The following is a 24,851-nucleotide window of genomic DNA, read 5'->3' as shown; positions in this document are numbered from 1 at the left end:
TGAAAAACGAATATCCATGTTGTCTTTTACTTAATTATGTTCATGGCATTTACGCAGACAAAAAACAAGCCCGGAAGAACTGTCTCACAGTATCCCATACAATTCTCCCCATTCCACTAAAAAGCGTGAAATAAAATAATTTTCAGAAAAAAAATATACCGACTTCGAAATGCACTAAAAAGTATAAAATAATTTCTATTTTCTAATGAAGTAGTTTCTATTTCATTGAATTATACAAATACGTAACAGATATGAATGAAACCTATTTACTCGTTAGGTAGTATATTAAATACATTTCAACCTTTTCGGAGGCGGCGCAAAATTAAAAATACTTCAGTAAACATTGCTGCCAATAACCAGTTGATTGTAGTATGGCGTATTGGAAATTAATAAATCCTGAGAAAGAATACGTACCATTATAGATATATCGGGTAATATACGTAAATGTAACGACTGCATCTTCATTTTGCAACGTTTCTGATATAAATAAAATTGAATCGACTTCGTTCGCATGTGGAAGCCATGGATCTAAGAACCTATAAACGGAGCCCACAACGCGGGAATTACCAAATTTGCGGCAGATAGGCTCTATCTTTATAGAATATGCGACGATCGAGTCTTTCCGTCGCATACTCTATAAATCTAGATGTACCATAGTTACATTCTATACGCACTAACACCTACTTCGCGGCGTGCTGTCGAGTTATATGTATAGAAAAAAAAATAGCTATACAAGCTTTGCCTATGTTCGGCTGTCCAAAGGTTGACATGTTCAAGAAAATCTTTTAATTTTGCGCCGTCTCCGAAAAGGTTGAAATGTATTTAATATACTACCTAACAAGTAAATAGGTTTCATTTATATCTGTTACGTAATTGTATGATTGAATTAAATAGAAATTACTTCATTAGGAAATAGAAATTATTTTATACTTTTTAGTGCATTTCGAAGTCGGCGTATTTTTTCTCTTAAAATTATTTTATCTCTTCATTCACAGAAATAGACAAGATTTGATCAGACATTAAATAGTCCAATATAAACTCTTGTTTCATTTCTATATTTTTATATGTCAATTCTTTATACATGTAGCTGGAGCTTCTCTAACTACCGGTGGCACAAAAAAGTAATTTTTTCGAAAGTAAATCCCAACACTTTTCTCCGTAAAAAGTAGGAGAAAATTATACACATAAAAATCATTGCAAAATTGCAATCAACAAATCTGCGTAACAATCAAACCGCATTTAGTATAAAAAATTAAATGAAACATTGAATTTCTTAATGTTATTTACAAAAATAATTTCTCCCGAAATTTTCAGAATCGACTAAATTCCTTACTTAACATATACAATTTAGAAAAAGCACCTGCTTATACTTTCTGGTTTCCGAGACATTTGAGACAATGTATTTCGAGTCACTAACGTTAAAAGCTATTTTCAGCCCCCAACATAAATATTAGTAGATATAAAAAAAGTACGTATCAAATGATTTCCGAAAAGCTATCACATATGTATAATAAATTTCATAAAAATCCGCGTATTACGCGTTAGAGATGTCCCTTACCAGTTTCCATTTTATTTAAATAATAAATAATCACCCTACATTCTAATAGCTATAAACCATTTTATAAATATTATGTCTTACTAACCAATTAACTGCCACAGTTAATTTCAAAAATCCGTTACAAAATGCATAATTAAAATACAAAATTTTAAATTTTTATAATAAATGGTATCTTTTTATTTTACTTGAGTTTTTGATTGACATGTATTCACGTTGAACACAGTTAACTGGATAACACACTAGTGACAGAATGAAAACGTCGATTAAAATATTGAATTAAGATTAAAAAGGGAACATCTAAATGTATAGAACACATAGCTAAATGGATTTATACAAAACATATCAATATTTTTTATTTAAAGAGCGGCAGATTAAAATACATGCATAAAATTAAATATAAAGTACCACGGATACTGGGTATAGAATCTGGCTTTTTACTGCATGCAATGACATATGGCTCGCACCTTTTCTTAGGAAATAGCATTGACCATTTACAGATGTTTGGGTATAGGCAATTAAGCTTAATTTAAAGTCTGTAAGTTGGCTAAATTATTTTACACTTTTTACACTTGCCTAGCTGAATAGGCTACCCTACAATAAACGTTGGCAGCCATATTCCGTTATAGCCTGTTTTGCCACATGGTCAGTGCGGCCCGGAAAAAGAGTTTCGCATAATAAATGTTTTGTATTCTTCAGAACTGTTTTGTCGTTTGTATTTGGAGAATAAACTTCTGTTAACCAGGTTTTTAAATTATCTTTTATAAGTTTTCCGAATGTCTATGCTATAACAAAAATATTAATTGCCTTGAACATGGTCTGCTGTACTTGAGATTCAAATACTCCATGATATAAAGTGGATATATGTCGCCAGGACCACCTTATTTTCAAAATTCCGTAGAATTTTGCTATGCATCACATAATGAATCACTATACCATATACATATGTGGTAACGTAGCAATTATTACATGTGTTTACTGTCGGAAACTCACACATAAATACATATAGAAGAGGCTCTTGTCAGAGCCATATGATGTGCAAAATTTATCCAGTAACCTCTCCGATGTGCATATCGGGTAATGCTAATGCCAGCGATATAAGCTATAAATGCAAGGATTTCTTTAAAGTTCTGTATCTTTGCGGGAAAAAATGATAGCGATTTTTCACATGCTGGAAATTAAATATGAAGGTTTGTACTTTATGCTGCTGTAAATAGTATCACCAAAAAAAAATGTGGCAAGTCCATGCATTTCGTCAAACTTTGTAATTTTCAATATTGCAAACATGACCTCACATTTAAGGTGATATTGTGGTAGGGATGCATCAAATCTAAAATCGAACTGCAGGGTCTTAAAGTAGAGATCTCAAGCTTTAATTTAAAAAAAAGAGCATAAATTTGCAACGGTTTTTCACGGAGTTATTATCAGTCAAATTTGGCCAATTTTTGCCTAAAATTTTTCTATGGCATATTTCTTTTGAGCAGTGTATACATGTATATATACCAATGGATTTGTAATAAAATTCTCTTCATTTTTGTTATTATACAAATTTGAATAAATTGTAAAATAAGGTTATGACAAAATTTTTTTGATATAAACAAATTGTATTTTGCACAATTCGTTAAAATCCTGTTATTATACGCAAAAAAACATACAACTTTTTTATTAGGAATGTTAATGTATCTCGTATGATTTTCGAGATAGCCAAAACGGGTCGTAAACTTTAAGGGGTCGTTACACCCCTTAAACCCGCGTCTCACAAGGGAACATATCCAACTCCGACACGCCGATTTTTATGAAACTTATGTGAGATATAGTTCTCAAAAAAATATTTGACACGTATTTTTTTTTATCGGCAATCGTGCATGTTGAAATCATATTTTTGAGAATATCTTCGGAATTCAAGAAGATAATTGGATTCTTCTTTTTGTAAATTGTTCGTCTTTAAATAGGGAACTTTTGTGCGTAAAAAAATTTCAATAAACTTTATTTGTTTAAATAATATTTCGAAAATTTATAATTTTTGTTTAAATTTTTGCACTAAATGTTGATCTATTTTTTTGCAACTTCGTGTACGTAAACAATGGATAAAAATAGAGGATACGTGTTTTTGGAATTTGTTGTTTTTTGCGATGTTTATTAGTTATATAATTTAAAATCACCTCCTGTGAAGAAGGGCAATCAGCATTTTTATTAAAAATATCATTATTTTTACAATATTTTACTATATTTTAGACATTTTATACCTCTTCATATGCCGTTAATTGATTTCTGAACAATTTTTGTAAGCGTCGCAGGTATGAGCGTGACACGGTTATAAACACCGCCGTAAGAAACATAGGCTTTTATGGCCAATACTGCTTTTATACTTTTACAGGCGTAAAGACTTGTAAAGATATGTTCCCTTGTCAGCCGATAAAAAAAATACGTGCCCCTTATTTTTGCCTGCTTAACAAATCTACGAAGTTTTATCAAAGTCAGAGGGGAACATTTCCGTGCCTTTCCTTGTAAGAGAATATTTGGCGATAAGGCTTTGTTTGCCTCCCACCTCCTTCAAACTTTGAAAATTTTTTAATTTATATCCAAAAATATTGACTTTAGAGAAAAAGGTATTAAACAAAAAATAGAGCTCTTAAAAAGCTCTATAAAAAGATGTTATATATATTTTTTTTCGTAGAGTTATTCTTTTTGCTGTTATGACTCAAGTTAACTCTTTATAGGTATACGTAAATCTGGGCTTCGATTTAGTATATATATATATAGTGGTATAGTTTGGAAGATAAGGATCACAAATATGGTGATTTCAAATGTCTTTTAAGGGAGTGGAGATATAGGGGTTGAAAGTTGCGATGAACTTGAATTTCACTTGAACGTACGAGTATACATCCACGATTGTGTGTCCGTCCGCAAGTGACTGTCGCATTTCTGCTGTTTTGACCATATAACGGCTACATTTAAAATCAAAATTAACTAATATTAATTATTTTGACATTTGCTGCGTGGTATAGACTACCGCAATATATACAAGTGTATTAAAACTATGTATTTTAGTAAATTATAGGGTCATAATTTATAAATTGCAGGTTTAAGATGTTAAAAAGGTAAAGCATCGTATTCCTTATTACATGCTATAAATGTACCAGTCGTCTAATTATTAAATCCTTTTAACCATAGGATTAAAGATACAAAGCAGATATAGTGCCATTTTTGTCACCCTATGTCATAAACGTAAATTCTTCTTTAAGAAAATAGCGCCGGCGGTGAAGAAAATGATTTATTCAATAAATTGAAAGTAAGTGAAAAAAAAACTCATTTAGTATCCCTTATAATTTATGTAGAAAGAAATGACGATTATACCTCGTCTTGCATCCCATTTTTTTTCATGGAGCATACTGATTCTCAATATGGGAATCCATTGATTCAAAAGATATATGCTGTTAAAGTTTTGTAGTTTTTGAGTGGTGTATAGCTTATTTTAATAATGTAACTAGATGCACTTTATTATTCAATAAAACACATATTGTATTTAAATCACGTCCATTAAAAATTCCAATATGTCAATATTATTTCGACGACATAATTGTCGCTATAAGTATTCACAGAGGTGATGTGCAAATTTATTATCCTGAAAACGTTTACATGCTCTCATCCAGTTATATTTGTACTCCGATTCCATTTTTTGAAGACGCGCACTGTTGCTGGGTAGTATATATATTTATTAAATTTCATTGAAAAGTCATATTCTTTTAATAAAAGAGTCATAATTTAACTCAAATTTAAAGTAAATTCTATTAGTCTACGAACGCTTTATTGTGATTAACAGTCTTATAGAATATATACATCACATTCTGCATTGAATCCTGTGTAATTTTTTAAATAATCGTCTACTTTTGTAGCGAGTGAATATTTGAATGAGTGCGAGATGCGTACCGAATGAGTGAGAACAAATGGGATAGAGCGACAGGTGAAAGACGCGAATGATAGGTTATATGAAGAATGAAAGTTAAATAAAAGAATATTATGTTTATAAAGAGATTGCAACACTTTGCTGACACGATTGTGTTTTCTGTTTCTCTTCGAATTAATGGGTAAATCGAAATGGCAAAATTTTGATCTAAATGGTCGATCTTTAAAATTTTATAAAAATATTAACTAGTTAAAAATTTGTCCAAATTGTCAGTAGGAAATTTTGTAAGGTAAACCTGAGAAGTCCTCTCGCCAGAAGTGGTTTCCTCATTCTGTGCTCAGTTTCTTCAGAAACAATATTTCTATTCATTTGTACTACACGGCGACCGGACGTTTGCCTTTCCCAATGTCTCGCGTTCCAACAGCAAACAGTCCTGCAACATCCGATCGCCATATGATTTCAAGTCACTAGCCATCGTTGGTCATTTTAAATACCTGCTTACAATCAACCTCTTCTCCAGACTTCACAAACTCCATCTCTATCATAAATCGTTCGAAGGCTGAATAGTGATGACTAATTGTCTTCGACAACTGTTAAAAATTCGTTGATGGTAACAAACTGCTGTATGAAATTTTAGTGCGATTGACCAGACCGATATTTAGTCCAGCCATTAAACTCGTATTTTTTTTGTATTTAAATAAGTTATGTTCCTGAACAACGATTGGACTACCAAACTTTGAGACGGCTCCTAATAAATTCCGTTACACGAAATTGATGTCCTAGTTCGTCTATATTTATCGAGCAATATTTAAAATAATTTTTAAACTCGCTTAAAGTACGAGCGAAAAGGACAGTCAGTAATTTCGTTAAAAATATTTATTTATATTAGAACTTGTAACTATCATATTGACATGTTTCGGTCATAAGCTGGTTCTTTTTCTTATACAAATTGTGGTGCCTTGGAAAATTTCCGTACGCTGGACGCGAAAGCATTTACCTGGTATCAATAAATTTTTCACATATACAGTTAATAATTTTGGAAAACTTAGAACACCTTCCGTGTTTCATAAAAGTAAAAAGTATATCATTCATTGTATCTGAATGTATACACATATATTTATGTACACAAGTGTACTAAAATTATATAGAATATATCATGGTGTATATATGTATACACAGATATAAATATAATATATAAACACATTGTATAGTCACGTGTATGCTATTGTAAATAGAAACATAATGTATATAATGGATGATATATTTTATATTTTTACAGATATTAGAAATGTAATGTAATTAGTACAAAAATATGACTTAATTATGTGAAGAAAAATGGAAAGTGATATAAATTTTTCAAAATTAATTATACACGAATAATATATGGCAGAACTTGAAGTATGTAGTCCAAATTATAGAACTTTCCCGTATATACAAAAATCGTATATTTTTCCAATTTAAATTATATTTTCATCTCCAAAATTATAAGGAAGCGCATCTGCAGTTTCGCAAATACTCAATTTTTGTTATTAATAAAAGATCCTAATAACGTAATAAGAATAACTAGATTAAAAATTCGAAAATCTTCGAAGATGTACATTTGCATGTAAATGTCACGGAGCAGACTGCCTCGTTTTTCTTGTTTTCGTCTTTTAATGGCTTTTTATTAACAAGGAATGATACTAGAAACACAAGAAGATACCAAGATTAGAAAATGGGAAATGGTAATACAACAGAAAATGGTAGTAAGTTCCGAGATTTATACGAGTCTGGTCACCAAATGTGTAAGTTGACATTAACTGACATTTATGCGAGCCTTGAAAAAAAGTAGACATGAAAATGGATTGGAAGCAAGCTTTAAAAAAGAAAGGTAGAAAAGAGAAGAACCTTTCAGGATTTCGGTAAGGAAGTACTAACAGTGGTATAACAGCCACAAACTTCAAGATACTCTCGAAAATGTTAAGAGTTAAATGGTCATTCTATAAGCTTGAGTATCCCTAACTAAAAAAAAATATAGATCTATTATGTTTGTCTGTTTTATAAATCTGCAAACTTTTACAAAAAATCGAAAAGGGGCGATTTTAGACTTATTCTTACTAGATATTTAAATCTTAGTCCTATCGTTAGAACATTTCACTTAATCATTTGTTATCAGTATTTAAACATTTACATAAGACGAACGTCCTATTACTTAAATGAGTCCTAGTAATTAACAATGGAATGAAAATTTTGTTAATAATAATGATTTTGCTTATTTTGAATTTTTAAATTAATCAAATTGTAATAGGGAATGTATTAGCTCTACACGAGTATAATGATAAATTTCTATAATTTAGTATTTACATATATCACGCAAAACTAAAATTATTATTATCGAATATTACAAGATTCAACGTTTTTGAATTTGATTTATAATAACGCAAGTAATCAAGAGGGTACATTTGATAAAATTATAATTAATAAATGTTTATGATCATTGATCACACATATACAAAATGTATTCTCGTGCTGTAAGAGCGAGCGTACAATATTATAATTTCCTTCGATGGAATATTCTGGAATATTCCAGGTTAACGGTTAAACAAAACAAAATCGGGCAATGACGTCGCCGCCCGGCGACGTGCAACGGTCGAGAAGTCGTCGTTTGCGTCGAGTTGTCATTTGTCCGTAGCGTCGTGTGGTCGCGAGTAAATTTGTGTTAAAGAAATAAATATCCTTACTGTTTCAATTCATTAGTGTTTTCTTGAGTTTTACCTTCATATTCGGACTCTAACATACTACAGTGCCTTGATGACGATAATCGTCGAGTGATAAATGGTTATTATACAAATCTCGGTGGTTTATTAAAACAGTGGTTTATTAATCGAATTGATATTCACGAGAGATCTGCATCAAGATTGATTGAACTGTCCGAAAAGGAAGCCTGCGAGCATTGGAAGGGAAATGGAACCATGGAAGTGTCTACCGCAGAGAACCTATCAGAATCAGTTCGTAATTTACTAAAAACAGCGATTTCCCTCTCCCTGTATGGTTGTAAGTATTAATGATGCAATGACATCTGCATCCATCTCGACACTGGGGCATACTGCAAGGCTGTTGAATGATTGAGCATGAGCGCATTTGCCAGCCGGGTTGACATGTATGTACTTTGTAGACACTGTATACCGCAGGGGGTGCACAATTTAGGATACGGGAAATAAACTTCTTTAAGAAAGAATATACTGATTTTAGATGAATAGCGTGCGTTCTGGTTTGTTAGCAAGACTGTTGACAATAGTTTAGAAATCCGAGTTGTTGAGACCTTCTTGAGAAATCATAAAATATCTATTCAATGTTAGGCGAATTATGCGTAGTTTGGAACTGGTGTTTAGCTTTCTTTAAAAGGACTGTTTCCTTTCTAAAGCGTTTCAGCTTGTAAAGAAGTTTTCACAAACCCATGAACGGTCTTTCTGTTGTCTGGCAAATAACCATTTCGTACAGTTTGAGAAAGTTCTGACTGAATGATCATAAACACTGAGTTGGTATTATTTCGAGTTACGAGAATTGTGCAACTTGGAACAATTAATGCTATACAATTAAAAACTGAAGTTATTTTAAATTTATTAAATAATAGAGAACTCAAGTTAATCTTATTTCTTATTCTTGTTTTTCTACTCATACGCGATAATATAATACTGAGCAGTCAATAGACGCGTGTGAAAACATTGGCACAATTTCATGTGGAACCAAATTATTATATTTATTGTATTAAAGTCAACATGTTTTGTATGCTATACATTTATGTCAATAACAACTATACCAATACATAATTCTACTTGTTCCTAAACTCGTCAGAATATCAACTTAAACAAAAACTTTATATTATACCTTCGATCATATTTTTATCTTATAAACGATTACACATAAGATATTGTTAGCATTACCATCTTGATTCTAATTATTAAACAGTAAAAATAATTAAATAAAAGACATATTAAATATTTGGAGCAGTAATAATTTATAATCAATACACGCCATGTTTATTGTTTACGTAGGTTCTTATTATTTTATCTGGAAATAGAAATTCTGCCAGTCGAATAAGCGTATTTAATTACAACTTTACATTGTGTAAATATATACGATATTATAATTATCTTATCTGTTTCCTTAATTGTTTGACGAGGCAGCTGTTTACCTTATTCGGAAAACTCAGGCCGTAGTGGACAATTTTTGCCACATTTCTTATTCTTCGGACTTACCGTGCCGACTATAGACCCGCGGCTATCGGCTTCAGCAGGCAGACTCAAACATGTGGCACTTACCGCATTAATAAGATTGTTTTTATGACTTACTACTCAAATCAAGGCGTCTATGCTGAAAATCAGTAAATTTCTATTCGTTATATCTCGAAAACTAATAAAAATCGGGTACATACATTAAATCTTAATAAATTCGCCTTGAAAAGCACTATCGCGTGATTGAACAAAAAATATATATTTCCATTTAAAACACGAAACTTCACCATCATATCTTTTACATTAACAATATTAACAAAAATTTATATACTCCAAAACATAGAGCCGTTTTTACCCTGCAATTTTCATATAAACACTTTTTCATAACATCAATAGTTCATGAAGTATCGCGCTGTCACACTTACAAGGAACATTACCCAATCGACAAACGCTGATTTTAATACGCTTTGAGTATGATATAGAACGCAAAAGAATATTTGACACATATTTTTTTTTATCGGCCATCGTCCATGCTGAAAGGGTGAAAATGGCCCCCAAAGTTGGGATTGCAAAACATATTTTCTCGAATATCTCAGGAACTATTAGGCCTAGACAAAAAATTCAAAGTGCAAATTTTTCTGTTTTCAAAATCCAATAATATGGCGTAAGTGGATTTTTGAAAAATTTATTTGTTTAAAAAATATGTTCAAAATTAGCATTATTTTGAAAATTTTTTTAATAAAACGTACCATTTTAATCAAATTTCACATACATAAATTATGGGTCCAAAGAAAAAATACGGATAAATTGGAATTTTTAATTTGCCTTGTGAAAAAAATATTACTGTCGTTGAAGTTATACGTACATTTTATATACCTTCCGTTCGATTCACGACTGACTTCTATACATAGTATTCTGGCAATTGTATTATATTATATTTTTTATACTAATTTATTTAAAAAAAGAATTTAAGGGAGGACACCAATATGACGCAACCTAAAACGGGCCTATGTTTGAAAGATCATCAGAGTTTTGTTGCTTAAAAAAAATCAAATCTTTTGATGAATTCGGTTAAAATAGACCTTTATTTAAATATTTAAAAAAAAGGCAGAACAAATAAGGACGGTATAGGTGAAAACAAAAAAAGATAGATGGTCTGCACTTCGACGCACTTCCTCACTGTAACCAGGGTACAGATCAAATGAGTCATCTAAAATGCATAAAATAAAATTATAAGTAAAGGATATAGATGCTGTTTTCAGCCTAACCTCCGTCCTGATTTGATTATTCAACCCAATGGCATATAAAAATGATTAAAGTGACAAAACCCATAGTTACGCAAATTTTTCCAACATTTTATTTTTTTACTCCAAAATTAGATTTGTTTTCTGGAATATTTTAGGTTATGCCGGTAGCCACTGATTTGAAATACTACCACAAAAAATTTCAAGGTGATCTAAACCTCCGTTTAGGCTGTAGGCTGGTTGCAAGGTCCAAAAATGGTGTTCCGAGAAAAACGAGGTTAAAGTTACACGTGCATACGCGGGATAGTGTTATGTGCGATACGGAAACAGGTCTAGCGACGGGAGTTTTTCGAATTTTTAAACCCGGTTTTCGGCATAAAACGCAGGAAAGCCGAGAGAATTTTTTAAGATGATAAAAAAAAAATCGATTTTTTTAAGGTGTCATACTGGTGTCTCCCCTTAAGGGCCTCTCTCAAATTATGGGGCTCGAGCTAAATGTCCTGTTTGTTCCGCATAATGGACGCATACTGGTGGCCAGTGTTTGACGGACGCACAATGAGACAATAAGACAATAAGACGTCCAATATGTAACAGTACATCATATAGCTGTTTATCTGTCGGTTAGATCATTTCAAAATTTTCTGTATTTCCAGCATGCATTTTCATGAATTTGTCAATACGATATATAATTATAATTCCTCATAGAATTTTTTGTAGGAGAAGAAAGTGGTTCGTAACAGAATAATGTGTCCAAGCTGTCAGAATGATTTAGCATTAGCTGATGCTTCTGAAAACAGTTCATTATTTATTTTTCGTTACTGCAACCACCACGATATAACTGTTTAATGAATGAACTAAAAATAAATAATAGATACGTAGTCGATTAGACACAATTTTGTCAAGACGTAACATGTGGTATATAATTAATATTTCATGCTACTTACTTATTCTTGCTTTGAAGTAATATTGTACGTTTTTCTGTTAAAGTAATTGCAATTACTTACTCGCAATGCAACGAAACTCGTTTACCAAGAAGACGCAACGAGATTTGGCTCGAAAATAAATTCTGTTTTCTCTCGTTTTAATTAGAAGAATGTCAACAATCTATTAGCATACACTGAATAGTAAACAAATGAAAATTAAAAGATTTACGCTTCCATTGGTATTGTCTCAAGGATATAAACCAATCCAAATCTCGAAGATCTTAATTCCCTAGTGGTGGGGACAATTTTTTCGCTAATATCACGTAGTTTACTTCCGTTCATATCGAGATTACGGCCCAGGGAAATAGAATTAGTTATCCCTTTGTTCCGGGGTGTACTAACATTGGCGAGGAACCGAGAACGCGTGGAAGAAGGAGGGAAAGAGTGGGGAGATTAGCGCGAGCTGCGACTCTTCGTCAGTTGTCCTATATCAGTTAGTACGCGTCGTGTCTACGAGGAGTGCATGTTAACGGTAGTGAACGATGATTTGTACAAGTAAATACAAGTTTATATTGTGTCGATTGAAATATTTAAGGACAATTATAATAATAAATGTTACCGAACGAAGAAAAATGTTATTTATTCTCGTGACTATGTAACCAATAAATCTTTTCGTATTTCATGATGATCCAGAACTCCGAATGGTTTTAGATCGTACCGAATTGGTGAGTCTTAAAAATATGTTGTTACTTTTTTCGCCGTAAAAATAACACTTGTTTAAATTTATTCGTAGTTTTATTTTACTTTGTCACTTTTTAATGCGTATTTTAAATGCTTGGAATGGAAAATAGTTGTGTAAAGTTTTAGCTCAATCAAATCTTCAAAAAATATAACAAGTTCTCGAAGATTCAAATAATTATTTAAAATCATACAAAGCTGATTTTGTTAAAATACCCGTTCATTTATTAATTAAACAAAAAATTTGTCGAACAAGAATTGTAGAACTTTATAAGAAACGCCTTTCATACTTTATCCTTATTTTTTCGAATACCGAACTGTTTTTGAAACGAATGGAAAAGCCAGACAAAATTACACTACTTTCACATTGATAAAATCTTTGATTTTTAAACTTCAAATATGTTTCGAATATTCTTCATTTATACGAACTAGAAAATTCTTCGTTTTAATCTTTAATAACTACCTTTTCAAATAAAACTTTACTGAACAGTCGGAAAACTGTAGAATTTATTCAAACGGAAATTGACATAATATGTGTAAAAAATACTTATTCAAAACTTATGGAATAACAAAATTCTTTAATTTTTCTTTTGTTCGAAATCAAATTTCAATGGATACAGAAAATATTCGAATCTCACTCAATTTTGTACATTTTGTAAAATTATAAAAACTAATTTTTAAAACAATTTGTTTGTGTAGTGCTTTCTCTAACAACTTGATTTCGAATAACATGTTTCTGATTATGTCAATATTTTTTTTTTTAATTTCTCTGTTTCTAATCATTTTTCACCAGAGAATAGTGTAACAGTTAATGCAAGTTTGTTCGTGTATATTCGTTGCTCATTGTAGACAAATTAGCGATATCGAATTAGAACAGTTGACAGTGTCGATCTTTGAAGAAAAATCAAGCGGCCAAAATGTTCTTGCATGCTATGTACAATTTCAGTGGATGCATAGAACAAATGAATTCTTATAAACAGTTCGTCAACTGTTAAATTTGATGTTGCTCGATGTATGTGGTAACGATTCCAGAAATAGTTTGTGTCTATATGAGTTTAAAACTACAAATTGCAATGAATATACGTGTAAATAAAAATGATTGAGAACGGTTTTTTCCAGAATAAGAAATTTTATAACACCAGCTGTTTAGACATCCTAAAGAATAATTCAATTTTCAAAAATTAGCTTGCGATGGAAATAATTGAAAGGAAGAATTTTTTAATGTCATATTACTAACATTCTGAGCAATAACCATTATTTTACAATTGTTTAATGTAGAAGCGATAAAGGATAGAACAAGACTATAATGAATATAATCAATTGATCCTATGTATTATTGGTTATTCGTATCTTTCTTTCCACATATGATGAAAAAAGTATGCAGTAAGTAAATATTAAGTTAACCAAAAAGTTGTGCCATTTTTGTGAGTAGGTAATATTTATTCAATTTATTTATAAACACTTTCTTTTTCTTATAACATATATGTGGCGTTGAAAAATTTGAGGGCATTTAATTAAAAAATAGTGCCAAATATAATGGAGTTTTTTATCTATTATAAATAGTAAAAGATGAAAGGTACAAAGACTCATTTTGACAATATTATTTTACATTATTACTATTACTAGGTTAACCTGGAAAATCTGTCGTTTTTATCAGTACCTTATATTTATTAATTTATATGTCAACGCTCCCTTTTTTTTGAATAAATGTACACATAGTTCTGCAGCTTTAAAATATCTTACTAAAAACACGGTATTAGAGACATTTTAATACATAAAAGACTGATTTTAGTAATATTTTATTATTTTTATAAAGATAGAAACGTTATTGAAATTCGAACAAGACAGGCATATTTAGTAAATAGCGAGATGGCATTAACTGATTGCAAGTGTTAGTTTCGATTTGGAAAATTTTGTATAAAAAATATTTCTACTAATCCATGTTATATTTCTAATAATCCATGCTCTAGGAAAGTAAGCATAGTTATAGATGTCTAGTAATGATTAAATAAAGATCTTGATTATTAATAAATCTGCTTATACTTTTAGAAAACAAAGAAAATATATAATAAAATTTTCGTTACATGTGTCAAATTTATAATTGATTTTCTCCTTAGAAAGCAACAAACTTTTTGATTAACTCAATAAATTAGTAAACTTTTATCGAACAAATCGAAGTAGCATATAATGATTTCAATATACATATGTACCGAATATTTTACTAATCTTTCACCAACCTTGCAATTACACGTGTCCAATATTTGTATCAGTACTGATTTTCCGTTTACTTATTACCACATAAACCTACTATTTTATGCTGTTTGAATGGCGCGAACGTAATTGAGTTTTCAATAGAATATTGTTCGTAGAATCTGTGTTCCAATCAATTGTCTAAAGAAATTTTGCAATGGTAAATTTAAAATCCACGTTTTCATCTAAATCATGGGTGTACTAACTAGAAGTTGATTTACCTAATAAGTTTCACAAATATACTAGCGAATATTACGATCACTTAACTCGTGGAAGAAATGCAGCTTTTTAATATGTACAAATTGTGACTTATGTACATTTGAATTATATTATACTTAATTATTATAGCTGTTGAGACATGTGGATTTTGTTATAGTCGTACCGTTTTAAGTATACGTATTTGCACATTGTAAATAATAAAATCCCAGTTGGTTTAATCATAGCAATTACATATTTTGTTATATTTGACATAATTTTCAATACTTTTACAATAAATAGTTCCTGGTTTTTAATTGTTCAGGGCATTCACACAACATAATAAAAGAAACTGTTTTAATAATTTCCACAACTCAATTTCTGTCATTACTAATATACAAAAATCATTGTAAACGATTTAATTTACAAACAGACTATCGTGTAAAAAATAACGAGATATTAAACTTGCAACTAAATGAATTGCAAGTATACCCATACTTTTACTACCAACTATACTTCAGTATTCTCATCATATCCGAATGACATTTCTCATTTCATAGAATGTGTAAACTCATGAGGAGGGATTTTTTGCTTGGCAAGGAAAGCCAAAGGAAAAAAACACCTTCAGTACGTCTCTTCTTATTACCACAATTAACCCTTAACTAGGCGCATTAAAAAAATCACCAATTAGGCGCATGGGGTCTTGAGGGACCCCAAAAAAACATTGGGAAAGGAGTGTCAAAAAGAAATAAAACTTAATGTATTTTATAGTAATTAATATAGTTCTTTAATATAATAAACTTTAAGAAACGAAAACATAACTGGAACATTATATGTAATAAAAAAATATAAAATATATATCCTCTCTTTAAACTCATTTTTTTTGGCATGGCCGAGATCAACTTAAAAAAAATAATTAATCAGTCTCATCAGCGGATTCTTCTGTTCTGCACCCGACGCAGTAAACCCTCGAGTGTTGCTGACAAATAAATTTATGACATTTGAAGCATTTTGTTGGCACTTTTTTGTCGTCCTTTCTAGGACATGATGAACAGCGCCCGCGCTTAGCTGTCGATTGTTGTACCGTCTCGTCCACATCATGAACTTCGCGGAGCCGTTTCTTTGTTGTCGTTGGTACAGCACGTAGTTGTATGCGACGTTTTTGGTGATCTTCCACAAGTGCTGCTGCTAATTTTTTCAAAAAAATCCGTCTTGTATGTGTGATACTCTTATCAGTATTCGCTTTGTGTATGACAAATGCGTTGATGCCAGATAAGTTTATAAGATGAAAAAATACAGCCAGTGGCCATCTCTTTGTTCTTCTTCCAACATTATAATTGCTGCAAAGTTGGTCATTACAATCCACACCACCTTTGGTGCTATTGTAATAAGTAATTATTTCTGGCTTTTGAGCTCTGGCTGTTGTTTCGTCAATGGCGTTATCATTGTGCATGGTGGAAAGTAAAACAACAGCTTTCCTTGGCTTAGGAACATATGAGACTATAGTCATTTGATTATGAAATCCGAAAACTGAACTACATGTTGGTCTATTTTTGTTTGGCAAAAATTCAGTTGGGATATCAGGCTTCCTTTTATTCAATGTACCAACAAGAGTCAATTTATATTCAGGCGTTAGCAACTCCTTAGCCAGTTTTGTACTTGTGTACCAATTGTCAGTTGTTATGTTTCGACCGCTGCGTTTTATTGGTTCAACTAGACGTTTTACAATCTCATCTGGAGAATTGGATATCTGATATTCTCCATCTGGTTGTTTTCCAGAATAAACTTCAAACTTGCACAAGTAATATGTTTTCGAGTCCACCATTGCTTGAACTTTTATTCCGTACTTGTTTGGTTTATTAGGCATGTAAACCTTCCCTCTAAAGCGACCACGAAAACCAACCAACTGTTCATCGATAGTTACATTCTCGCCGGGGCAATAAGCAGATAAAAACTTACTCTCTATAATTTGACACAAATATCTTATCGCTGTCATATTATCAATTTTTAGTCTTTCCGCTCGATCTGACGTATTATCAAATCGCAGACATCTCAACAAAAATAGAAAACGTTTATAAGACATTGTTAGCCGAAACATTTCTACGCCTGATCCATCTTGTGCCCATAAATCAATAAAATTCAAGTGCGACCCTTTTAGGACTCCAGCCATAATCAGTAAGCCCAAAAATGCATTAATTTCCGTATCATCAGTAAAGGTTGCATCACGATCTCTTCCGAACTTTTCCTTTATTTTATCAATATATAAATTGGTATTTGTGACCAAAAGTTCAATAGCATCACTGTCAAAGAACAATTGGAAGCATTCAAGGGGAGATTTGGCGTTTCTTGCATACGCTTTGACTCCCGGTAAGTGAAGAATAATATTTTGTGCTCGGGTCCTTACTGCTTTCGATAATGGTACTTTAGACCATTTCACTTTCGGGCCATTTCTCTGAGTATGTCGAGATAAAAAATAGTTACCTTCCGATGGTTCAGGGATGTCTTGAATATTTTCGGACTCTTCAATTTCGCTTTCTGAATCATGAGCACTATCAATAGCGGTATCGTTTACCGTTTCGTCTTCCGAATCCGAACCAGCTACATCTTGCTCTTCATCGGACACTACCTCCAGCCATTGCAATATTTGTCTTTCGTTAGACATTACAAATCAGTAAAAAACTGAAAAAAGGTAAAAGGATCAAAATAAACTCAAAAATACATAAAGCAATTACGCAGTATAGAAATACACACATACAAAGAAAAATAATACACAATATCCTAATATAAACTAAAAGAAAACACAAAAGTAAAAATTAACATTCGTCAAAAAATGTAACGTAACTGGTCGCATGGGGTCAGCGCTCTAGAGAGCAGCGATACGTGCGCACGTGTTGATGTTCTGGACGCGACTAATTTGCGTACCCCGCGGGGAGTGAGGAAGCTAGAAAAAGCGTGAGCGCGCGGTAAGCACTGTAAAACATTTTTTTTTCAATTTAAAGTGGCCCTGACCCCATGCGCCTAATTAAGGGTTAAACATACTATAAAGAGAGTCTGCAACAACATGACGAATTGGCATTTCTAACTGTCTATGTTATTCATGGGAACGTTTTATAGACGCTTCCACACAATACCAGCAAAAATTCGTGGCTTCAGTTATACAATAATTTCTTTTTATTACAACATTTCAGAGCCATCTGTGTGTTTCATTAAAAGTGCTGAAAAAGATGTAAAATATAAGTGAAATTCATAAGTCGTAGTCATAGCAGTAAATAGAAATGAAATCACTGATAATATCGTTAACGGGAAAAGACAAAAGTGATTGAAGTAATAGTAAATTTCCAAATTTTGTAATTCCTAAATTTCTGAAATTTTCTGATTTCTACATTTCAATTCTTCAAATTTCCATATTTTTAAATATTTCAACTTCCTAATACTCAAATTTTCAAAACTCGAATTATGGAAATTCTCAAACTTACAGATTTTCGAATAATAATAATAATTCGTAAATCCTGAACTTGTTAAATTTCGAAGTTTAAGTTTCCAATTTAAAAATTTCTGAAAATAATTTATCAGTTATCTATTCTAAATTACCACATTTGGAGTAAGCGCAGAGTATAGATTAAATAGTAGATTAATATAAATCCACAAATGGATACAAATGATAGGGTATAGTAAGACTGTAATAAGAAAGCGCAAAATATGAAGTATTGATACGGGCAACATGCTTTCGGATCGCTGGGGGGGGGATTGCTCCCGACCCCTCTGTGTTGCCTACGGTTCCACAAATGACGAAAGTTAATGATTTGGCGATTTTTCTGGGTACTTTGGTTCATTTTATAAAAGTTTGATACAGTGACAAAAAGCTGTATCTGACGCGGTTTGCCCTATACAATTGTATACGTACGTCAGTGGTCAGGATGGGATTTTTATAGATCTTTCATATATATAATGCATAATTAGAAGAACCCAAAGGAAAAAATATTAATGGAAGTTAATATTTTACAATGATGTGTCAAAGTTGGAAAAGCTTTATCAAATAATAGATATAATAATAGGAACAATCCGAACCAGTGCAGAAATGTTAAGGATCATAACATTCCAATTCTAAGAGAAGATGTGCGCATATTTTACCTCTAAGATGGTGCGATTAAACCAGCAGAATCATATCGAACATAGTGGAATATTTAGTACTTATTTTGTGCTAATTTGTGTCACAAAAAGTAGTTTTTTACCTCGTGCCGTTTTTGAAAAATATTTGTGCTGCTAATATTGTGCCAGCAGGCCCGAACATCAAAATTAAGCTAACAGGACCAAACATGAAAATTTATCAAAATTAAAGAAGCAAAGCTGATACATTTAATGCCGAATTTGTACTACAGTAATCATGCTATGTAAGCAAAAATGCCATTTACGATTTAAGCAAAGATTTTTCGCTCGCCGTGAAAGGTAATAATCTGATTTGAATACGCGTATATCCGTGAGACAATATCGATGCAAATATAAAACTTTCATATTTTCTATTTTTCTGTTATGAAACTTTTACTAATAAGGTTTTTATATTTTTCTGTTTAAAATGAGACCAAACACAATAAATTGGGACTATATTTACTGGTTAAATTGACGATAAGTATGAACGCAGAGAAGGATATAGCGAGCAAAGAAAATGAAACGCTGCGATCATGGCATTCGGTGAAACTCAAAAGTTGGAGCAATTGTTTATAATACTAATGCGTTGCTAACTTTTTTATTTTTAATCTATTTTTCATTCAACTTTCGTTATCACATTCGTGATATTTTACTGATTAAAATGCAACCAAATACAAACATGTTGGAAAATGTGTCTTAAAAAAATAATCAAGCATAAAAAAGTTTTATTTTTGCATTAGAATTGTCCCACCGATGCGTTACTGTTTAATCACGTTTGGCAAAAAAGTTCCTTCGCTCACTGTTTTTTTCTATGTTCGGAAAATATCAATGTAACCTCAGTCTCGAAAAATTTGCGTATATCGAATGATCTCTGTGTTTGGCATGGTTTTCATAATCTTTTAATAAAATATTCAAGAGCTTATGTTTATATAATATTTCTTTATCATTTTTATGTATGAAACATGCTGGTAAGTTTTACTTCCAAAATCGGGACACAATGTATCGAAGAACAAAGCAGTTCGAAATCATTTTGTACTTCTGTTATAACTTTTTAATAAAATAATTTTCAGAAAAAAAATATACCGACTTCGAAATGCACTAAAAAGTATAAAATAATTTCTATTTCCTAATGAAGTAATTTCTATTTCATTGAATTATACAATTACGTAACAGATATAAATGAAACCTATTTACTTGTTAGGTAGTATATTAAATACATTTCAACCTTTTCGGAGACGGCGCAAAATTAAAAGATTTTCTTGAACATGTCAACCTTTGGACAGCCGAACATAGGCAAAGCTTGTATAGCTATTTTTTTTTTCTATACATATAACTCGACAGCACGCCGCGAAGTAGGTGTTAGTGCGTATAGAATGTAACTATGGTACATCTAGATTCATAGAGTATGCGACGGAAAGACTCGATCGTCGCATATTCTATAAAGATAGAGCCTATCTGCCGCAAATTTGGTAATTCCCGCGTTGTGGGCTCCGTTTATAGGTTCTTAGATCCATGGCTTCCACATGCGAACGAAGTCAGAAACGTTATATCAGAAACGTTGCAAAATGAAGATGCAGTCGTTACATTTACGTATATTACCCGATATATCTATAATGGTACGTATTCTTTCTCAGGATTTATTAATTTCCAATACGCCATACCACAATCAACTGGTTATTGGCAGCAATGTTTACTGAAGTATTTTTAATTTTGCGCCGCCTCCGAAAAGGTTGAAATGTATTTAATATACTACCTAACGAGTAAATAGGTTTCATTCATATCTGTTACGTATTTGTATAATTCAATGAAATAGAAATTATTTCATTAGAAAATAGAAATTATTTTATACTTTTTAGTGCATTTCGAAGTCGGTATATTTTTTTTCTGAAAATTATTTTATTTCACGCTTTTTAGTGGAATGGGGAGAATTGTATGGGATACTGTGAGACAAGTCCCTCTGTGCTTTTTTTTTTGTCTGCGTAAATGCCATGAGCATAATTAAGTAAAAGACAACATGGATATTCGTTTTTCAATTTTGTTTGCAACAATAATCCTTTGCAACTTAAAAATGAAAAAATTTTTGGTAATGGTACCAATGGGGAGTCAGATTCTACAAGATGCGAAAGGCTTTGTTCCGATCGGATCACCCACCTAGGAAAAAACCTGGCGAACGTGCATAGAAAAAAAAATCAGGGACACTCTTTCAGGGACAAGTACAAACTAATTACATCATGATTGAGGGTGCTTCATCCATTTGTTCTTTGTTAACTTTCTTTGCAAAAATTTACTGCACATGTGTATCTCTTACGGCTTAGGACTGTGCAACGGTGAAAGTATCCGTAAAATAATAGCAGATCCTGCGCAACATATTTTCTAACAAATCAAATTGATGCATTTTTAGAACGATATGGAGACTGTACCAAGCAATGGGAATAATACACCAACGTCAACGTGAACTCATCTTGCTGTATAGGTCGCGTGTCAGAGCGGTAAAGCTTAGTTAGCGTTTTGGTACAATGTATTGTAATTGCCCTTTCTTGTCTTTCCCGTGCACAGCACGGGGCGTTCCACTAATATTAATAACAATAGTTTTTCGCTAATATCACGAAAACTAGAGTTTTCCGTCAATTATGCATAAGGAAAAACTCGTTCAGAACCATGCCACTAATAACGTATTAGAAGGACATTAAATAATGCTTCGTTTGATTGTTAAATAGATTTATTAAAATTATTAACTAGCCATTACAATTAAAAAAAAAACAAACCAGCACTATAATTTCACAAAATATATTTTTCGTAATACTCCAAAATCGCTATGTGTTAGAGTGAGAAAGCAATACATTTATTACACTTAAATAATTTTCCCTCTAATTTTTTTTTATTTCTGTTATATAAATTAACTAAAATTATAGGTAAAAATATACCTGAAATTATTGATCATTGTCAATCACTAGATTTAAAAAAAAAGCGTATTGATATAATATAATTTCGGAGAATATACTTTTCATAATACGACAGAATCGCCATGCATCAGAGTGAGAAAACAATATATATGTTTTGTCCTCTTTCCACTATACTGTTCAGTCGACCGTGAAAATTTATGACTTCTTCGGTTTCGCGGACCTCTCACACCTTCTCGAATCTCTCACTCGGCGGCGGACTTCAATCAAAGAAGTAGAGATAAAAATTTGCTAATTTCGAGGCTCGAAACTGTTGCTTGTTTCGAGGCAATACTGTACGTATTTACAGTATTCTCTTACAATCGAGACCGGCAAAAGTAACATTTACGGTAGAGGTTCTACATTCTTTGTAGTGTGCCGAACGTAGAAAGAGACAGCGATAAAAAAAAAAATACAAGGAGGGATAGAGTTTCGAGCGTTCGACAAACATGAATGACTTGTGTGTGTTATGTCTTTTAAATTTAAAAATTAAAATTCTTTATTTTTGGTTTTTCGTCAATGGAACTTTTACCATCGTATTTGTCTCGTTTTTCTGATTAAAATGACACCAAACACAATATGATTACGATCGTAATTACTTATGTAACAAGCAATAAAAGTTTGGGATGTAACATTTACGGTAGAGGTGCGAATTCATTCTAAAGGCTTGCTATACAAGTAATTATGATTTTAATTATACCGTGTTTGGTACCATTTTAATCAGAAAAACGAGACGAATACGATAATCAAAGCTTCATTGATAAAACCCCAAAAATAAAGAATTTTGATTTTTGAATTTAAAAGACAGAAGACGCACGAGTCTTGCATGTTTGTCGAACGCGTCAACCTTCCGCTTCTCTTTCTTTTCCATTCGCCGTCCTCTTTTATGTTAAAAACTTTAATCACTCGTTACACACGCAATTGTTAACGTAATTATATCATGTTTGGTGTCATTTTAATAAGGAAATGTAGACAAATACAACAGTAAAAGTTTCATGAAAAAGTAGTTAGAAATAAGAAAGTTACAATCTTTTCCTTTGCTTGCATTAGTATGTGTCTCACCGATATTCGATCCTCATCGTTTCGGCGACCGATCGTGTTTCATTCTTAACTGATTTCGAGGGGGATCCCCCCAGTAGTGGGGATACAATTTTAACATTTACGGTAGAGATCTTTTTAACATTTATGGAGAGAATACTGTAATTTGAAATACAGTAATTTGAATCAAAATTCTTTATTTTTGGGGTTTCATCAATGAAGCTTTGATTATCGTATTCGTCTCATTTTTCTGATTAAAATAGTACCAAACACGGTATAATTAAAATCATAATTACTTGTATAGCAAGCCTTTAGGAGGAATTTGCACCTCTACCGTAAATGTTACATCCCAAACTTTTATGGCTTGTTACATAAGTAATTACAATCGTAATTATATCGTGTTTGATGTAATTTTAATCAGAAAAATGGGACAAATACGATGGTAAAAGTTCCATTGACGAAAAACCAAAAATAAAGAATTTTAATTTTTAAATTTAAAAGACAGAACACGCACGAGTGTTTCATGTTTGCCGAACGTTCGAAATTCTATCCCTCCTTGTCTTTTGTATCGCTGTCTCTTTCTACGTTCGGCAGACTACAAAAAATGTAGGACCTCTACCGTAAATGTTACAATCGAGACCGGCAAAAGTAACATTTACGGAGTGAATACTGTACTTCATAAAAGAAATGATGACGTTTAAAAAAAAATGACGTTTATTCGATGTTATTATCACTACTGTAATTTGAAATGATAAATTCTTCGTAATTGATCCAAACATATAATTCTCATTGCTTCAAACATTTAAACTTCTAAAACTTTTAGGAAAATATATTCTCTGGCCACAAAAATTAATATTGCACATAAAGACTGCTGTGTAGATAATGTTATAATTTACTTCGTAAAAGAAGGAATCACGTAAAAAAAATGCCACTTAAATTAAAGGACGGGTAAACTTTTATTAGAGGGCTTCGAATAAACTTCAAATAATATCGAGGTAGCACCGAACCAACACGCTTTCATCAAAGTCGACTCTATACTTCAGGGTATGACGGCGTTTTTTATTTTGCTTCGAGCTTCGTTTCAAGAGCTGAGCTACAATACATTGTGTCATGTGAATTATATATTAAATTGCAGAATTTAATTAGTGAAATGTAAATCTTTTACATTCTGTATCTTATTGAAATGAAAGTTACAGTATCGGGCGACTGATATTTTTAAATTGAACATGAATAATTTTGTATTAATAGGGACTAGAATAACTGTTACCGTAACCACATAAGACATCGAACTTCGAGATACCAAGATTTGTAATTCCATTAAAATGGGTTTTTTTCATAAAATATTAGCGTTAAAAAAGAGGGGTTTATGAGTTCAAATTTAGTTTACTGTAATCTAGAAAATGCTTTTACTGTGAGGTATCGAAATTGGAAATGGTAAAAAGTTTTCAAACACCTTTATAGATGTACAAATGGAAAGTCTACCACATTTTATAGATGTCAGTACAATTATTCATTTTGCCTAAAATATTTAATCAAATTTCTACTTTATTTACAACAAAATTATCTGCAATACAGACGAAGTATTATGGTGTATGTTACAAAGTTCTCATTTTCAAATATGTCAAAATTGGATGATTGTAATTTCGGGATTGGAGGGTCTTTACATTTGTTTCTATGGAAAAATGTTAAGCTGACTGATCGA

At 31.7% G+C, this 24,851-nt stretch overlaps 1 long non-coding RNA gene across 3 annotated transcripts in view; it reads left to right on the top strand.

The window, feature by feature from the left end:
* Positions 1 to 8,120: 8,120 nt before the first annotated feature.
* Positions 8,121 to 24,851, top strand: part of LOC143265973 (uncharacterized) — a 78,720-nt gene continuing 61,989 nt past the window's right edge. The window contains exons 1-2 of one of the 3 annotated variants that reach the window (XR_013040816.1): positions 11,639 to 12,398; positions 12,537 to 12,568. This is a non-coding gene — a long non-coding RNA (uncharacterized LOC143265973). Of the gene's footprint in view, positions 8,496 to 11,638; positions 12,569 to 24,851 lie in introns of those variants that run through there. The other 2 variants (XR_013040815.1, XR_013040814.1) reach the window with 2 other exon arrangements.

The sequence above is a fragment of the Megachile rotundata genome, chromosome 2, assembly GCF_050947335.1.
Source record: "Megachile rotundata isolate GNS110a chromosome 2, iyMegRotu1, whole genome shotgun sequence".
Taxonomy (NCBI): Eukaryota; Metazoa; Arthropoda; class Insecta; order Hymenoptera; family Megachilidae; genus Megachile; species Megachile rotundata.
The sequence above is the reverse complement of the archived record's forward strand: the minus strand, read 5'-3'. Positions and strand labels throughout refer to the sequence as shown.